This window comes from Mytilus californianus, unplaced genomic scaffold (genome assembly GCF_021869535.1).
Source record: "Mytilus californianus isolate M0D057914Y unplaced genomic scaffold, xbMytCali1.0.p SCAF_10, whole genome shotgun sequence".
Taxonomy (NCBI): domain Eukaryota; kingdom Metazoa; phylum Mollusca; class Bivalvia; order Mytilida; family Mytilidae; genus Mytilus; species Mytilus californianus.
In genome coordinates, this window is record NW_026262582.1 from 14,091,079 (window position 1) to 14,097,078 (window position 6,000).

A 6,000-nucleotide genomic window follows, 5' to 3' on the forward strand; every position below is an offset into this window, starting at 1 on the left:
TTGCGTTACTTGCTTATCGGATATTCCGTGATTTTCAACTGCACCGTTCGTAGAGTACCTTCTGAACGAATTTTTGCTGATTTTGCTGTACTAAATTAAGTAACACACAATTTTAGAACTATAACAAAACAATTATAAACATTAAACAAGACAACAGCATGTTCGAAAACCCCATCCTATGTAAATTAAGTCTAAAAAATCACAGATAGAGTTATTGCACACTATAAGGTCAACGTTTGAACACGCCATTGGAGAATACATAAAAAGTTATGGGGGATTTTCTAGTGACATACCCAATACAGCTATCCGAATCTGTTGTGACCATTTGCGCTGCATAAGTGTGTCGTCGAAACGTTTTATTTACACAAGAAAAAGCAATCAATTGGTTTTACAAGGTATCTATATTGTTGCTTTTTAAATTTTGATAAAACCCCTTGTTTTTCGTCAACTGTAATCGTAAGTCTAAATGTAATCCTAGGTATAGACGTAGTTTCCGAAAATAGCAACCCATTCTTGTCCGAGCGGTTTCATCGATGTGTTTTAAATTAATAATACATAACGGACTTTAAGGAGAGAGTTCGAGTCCCAGTGAATGCAAATAAAGATTACAAGAGTGAAAAATAGTAGTGTTTTAATTAAGTTTCATCTGTGAGCAGAAATCAGTAATTAGCTTATTCAAACTTAATGCACAAAGGAAACAATAGAATGTAATTTGGTGTCACTATTTCAGAGGTTGATTTAGTAAGCGTTGATTCTGTAATAGTTATCCCTTGAGGACGCGTTGCGTCAGAGTACGATCATCCCAAGAGGGCAGAGGGCGATCTTACACTGACACACCAAGTGCAAATGGGATAACTATTTTTACATCCCAGCTGATAGATATTCGATAACAACCATTTACGTTTTATTAACTTTAGTTAAGAACGCTTATAACATACTTTATATATTATTTTATAGAATATACCCTTTCTGAGCCTCGGACACAATGTTAAAATTTGTTAAATTGACAGAGAATTTGTATCCAGTCGTCCTGGGGTAGTGGTATGAAACGTGAGTCTATGTGTTTAAGTTCTTCAGTTCAAATATCAGCATAGACACTGAATTTTTTTCTACATAAATTTTTATAGTGATTTTGTTATGTAAAAATAAATAAGTTTTATTGTGGATTTAAAATTCTCGCCAAAATGTAACAGAATAATGGAAAGCTTGCAGAACAAAGACACTCAAGCTAGGGTGATCTGAAAGTGTGACCCTGGTAGAATAAAAGAGCTGGGATGTAATGAAGAAAAAAACCCAAGACAGATGAATAGGCTGACGTCTCGTCACGGCAATGGTTTAAATTGACTTAATTGACAGATGTGTGATTTTACATGAAAAAAATCCAACAGAGTTATAAAGAAGAACGAATGAAAACCAACACTACTTAAGTTTTACGGTCACAATCAGAAATGGATTGACCGATACGATGTGTCCGTGTCTGCAGTCACTAAACATGTTTCCGCGATCTTGGATCTTTGAATACCAGTAAAGTAGCATAATCTGTGGTCTAATGTTATCGATTGTGTCTAATTTCCGAATATAACATTTTGACAGAGCATTTCAAAGTATGAATTCACATGTATAGCAGGAGATGTACATGTATACATTATCGACGTTACTTGTTTTGCGCTTTTTGAATTCCCTCACTTTTTGTTTGTTTCCTTGACTTATCTCTTCCTTATCGATTTACGAGATATGCACGCCGGTTAGATACTGTAATTTATAACTATATTGCTTCTATTATAAATTTCCTTTTTCCTTTTTAGTTTTGGTATTGGTAGCTGTATCATTATCGTTATCAAGTGGATAGGAACAAATCAAAGGTGTCACACGGTTATATGGAACACTGGATAAACAACCTACGAAAGGAGCCATTGGATGTATTATTTTGGAGAGCAAAAATGTGCTCATATGCCGAACAATCATATGAATCAGGTAACAAACAAATGCGAATAATAAACTGGACAGAATTATCTAAAGGACGTTTTAAACCTGATGTAAAAATAAACACCTATGCTGTTGCAATTGTAAGTAACCATTCCCATCATCATGGTTTCGATAGACATATAGATCACAATACGTTTTTCCTTGTTAATCCACCGAAAAAATTTTCTGAAAAAGCTGAAAATATTTTAAACGGCAAACTATTAAATTTCCGATCATGTAATGGTACCAAGGACAGAGAAGATTTCCCCAAAAGAAACATTATTGTAAAACAAATGTCAACACTGTTTTCTGTACATGCTATCATTTTAGATTATTTTATTGATTCGAAGATGAATTCTGGGTATCTACTGGTTTTTACAAGAAACAATTCAGAATGTGCGATGCTAAAACACGCGCTTATCTTTACGACTGCAGTAAACTTTATTCCAGGGACATATAATTTATTAGATAAAGAAAAGTATCAAAATATTTCGATATTAGAACACTCTTTTCAAAAAAATATACGTAACCAAGGATGCTAACTCGTTCTTCGAGAACTGGGTATTGTTCATGTGTCCTTTGTACGTTTTTTTACAATTACGTATTTGTACAGATATGGAATTTAACAGGAAACATGTTCTATGGACATTCTTTTTATTTTTATCTATTCTCCGATAGTACTTTCTCAACTTATGTTTACTCGCCATTGCTGATTTCGACAAACTCGCCATTAACGGACATCCTCAAAATATATGTATTGGAAAGAGCATGGTGGAGAAAATTTTTGTTAATTGGCAGTGGTTATTCCACATCAATAACTATGTTATTAGTATTTTCGGAAACAACTCACATTATTTATGTGAGTCAAGTGGTGTTATTTTCTGTATTTATCAATGGTGCACTTTGTATATTATTGTTGACTGAATGCATTGTCAATTGTTTGAACCTACGTGTACAATGGTTACCAGAGCCTTTTGAAATTCGTTCCTTATTTATTTTGATATCACCAATGCCTTCAAACGCATTTGTTATCATTTCCAAGTTGCTGAATTATCATAGAATTAAAATTGAGAATGGAAATGGGGAATGTGTCAAAGAGACAACAACCCGACCATAGAGCAGACAACAGCCAAAGAACTGTTTACGATAAAATAGTCAGATCGTTTGCACATCTATTTACTTTTTTAACATATTTCATGTTGGATGACAATAAAAATTGTATGAGAGGCGTAGTTGATATGATAATATCAATTTTGGCTTTATGGTTTAAATTTAGCAAATATTTTATAGTGTTAATGTTTTTTTGAACTTGTAAGGAATATCTGCAGAATTTATTGGTCAAATCTTTTGTATTGGATATTTCAAACTCTTCTGTACTTTGTCTTTATGTCGTTTATTTGTTATATCCTTAGCTTCTGGTTGCAGTATTTTATAAATACATATCATCTTAATACTGAATGGCTGTTCTCCATTAGATCATGGATCCCTTTGTTCTTTCTTTGCTTAGCATATATAAAAGACGTTTTAATGAGTATTGTGGAGTTTTCAAGCAATGTTTACAATCTGTTGTTACCTTGATAAAGAGTAATGAACGCATTAAAAGCGAGAATGCTGCGATCTCAGCTGGCGGAGGAACTAACCGTCATATTGGTTTGAAAAAAAAAGTTTAGTAATATCTACAAAAGTGATGTTATTTTATCGCCACGGAGTCCCATACATAACCCCAAAATTCTATTATGGGATAATAGATTTACTTGGCCGAGTAATAGGGACGTCATTATCTATCAAACGGATAATAGCAAAGGAGCTGCTGTCAATATGTTTTCGCATGTTTCCTTGCTTCATTACGGTTGTGGTGATTAATACGTCTAATCTTTCTTTAGAAAAGTACAAACCAGTGCAAACATTTCTCATAAGTTCAATTTTGTTTCAAGCGTATTTAAAGGTTTTCCTCCAACGTGTACCCCCCAAAATTGACATAGTTTCTAATTCATACTTCGAAACAAAGTTACCGGATTTAATTAGTCAACAAACGGAGGAATTCAACATAACTCATTGCAGTAAACGGAAAGAAAGTTTACCTTAACTCATTGCAGTAAACGGAACGAAAGTTTACCTTAACTCATTGCAGTAAACGGAACGAAAGTTTACCTTAACTCATTGCAGTAAACGGAACGAAAGTTTATCTTAACTCATTGCAGTAAACGGAAAGAAAGTTTACCTTAACTCATTGCAGTAAACGGAACGAAAGTTTACCTTAACTCATTGCAGTAAACGGAACGAAAGTTTACCTTAACTCATTGCAGTAAACGGAACGAAAGTTTACCTTAACTCATTGCAGTAAACGGAAAGAAAGTTTACCTTAACTCATTGCAGTAAACGGAACGAAAGTTTACCTTAACTCATTGCAGTAAACGGAACGAAAGTTTACCTTAACTCAATGCAGTAAACGGAACGAAAGTTTATCTTAACTCATTGCAGTAAACGGAACGAAAGTTTACCTTAACTCATTGCAGTAAACGGAACGAAAGTTTACCTGTGATACCTACAGGAATGCTATTTGTTACAGAAGTTTACCTGTGATACCTACAGGAATGCTATTTGTTACAGGAGTTTACCTGTGATACCTACAGGAATGCTATTTGTTACAGAAGTTTACCTGTGATACCTACAAGAATGCTATTTGTTACAGAAGTTTACCTGTGATACCTACAGGAATGCTATTTGTTACAGAAGTTTACCTGTGATACCTACAGGAATGCTATTTGTTACAGAAGTTTACCTGTGATACCTACAGGAATGCTATTTGTTACAGAAGTTTACCTGTGATACCTACAGGAATGCTATTTGTTACAGGTATTATAGCTACTGTTATAGTTTACTCAATCTTTATAACAAATCCAGAAACAGACCCATTTCAGATTATACCACCACTTGTACAATTGTCTTACTACCTTAATACTTCCAGAATATCAGTGTTTTTACTGATCACAGGTTTTGTAACGTTCCTCCTACATTTGGTTTTAATATCTACAAGTTTCTAATTTTGATAAAATCATTGAGCTATTTTATTTTCTACTATCTAAATATTATACAACATGAACGAATTGCATGCCTTTTTTCCGAGTACAGTATTTTGACTTAGTTTGAAATTTGCAAAGTGGACAAGGCATGCATAGCAAGAGATGCCTAATCTGTTAACAGACCCGGTCGCAGTCCTTTTTGAAGTTTATGCGGTTACCTAAGCGTCTTGTGTTGCATTGATTTGATTGTTTTTAATCAATTAACGAGATTTGAACATCGGTCAACTACTGTAGCCTAGATTTATTTCTTTCTTTTGTTGTAATTAAGATGATTTGTTGGCTCCTTTAAGTAGAACAGTTGAACGGCAAGTGCCTGAATCTAACAGATAAAGGTCAATCTGTCGACACAAAAAGTACCCGTATGTAAATAAAATGTTTACGCCCACAAACAGCGCAAGCTATAAATTTTTATGCGTCGTCTTTGAGAACGATTTTCAGTTCTGTAGGAAATTAAAACATTAAATTAACTAAAACATAGAATAGTAAGTGAAGAAAACAAATTAAAAGATATATTTTCACATGACTGGTTATGCATGATACGCTGGCAATGTGCGCAATGTCAATTAATCCAAGATTGAAAATTAGTTTGTTTCCTATGTCAAAATGGCGGATTCCAATGTTTACATTTTTCTATCAAAATAAAAGGTGACACAATCACGTGTCCGCTCATGAATCTGCACATTATTTATTGTTATACGTTACCATCCATCGTTACAAAAGTGGGATGTGTTTTGTGTGTACACCTCTGGAATGATGTGTATTCAATGTTTTACGGTAAAAATCAATGTTATCTTCATTATATTTCCATGGATACACAAGTCATAACAACAAATACATTTTTTATAAAACTAATAATGTAAACAAACATGTTTAACCGTCTGCATTAGCAAAAATTCGTGTAAATAAAGCTGATGGGTCGTTTTAAATTTAAGCACAGCAGACAAACACGTGG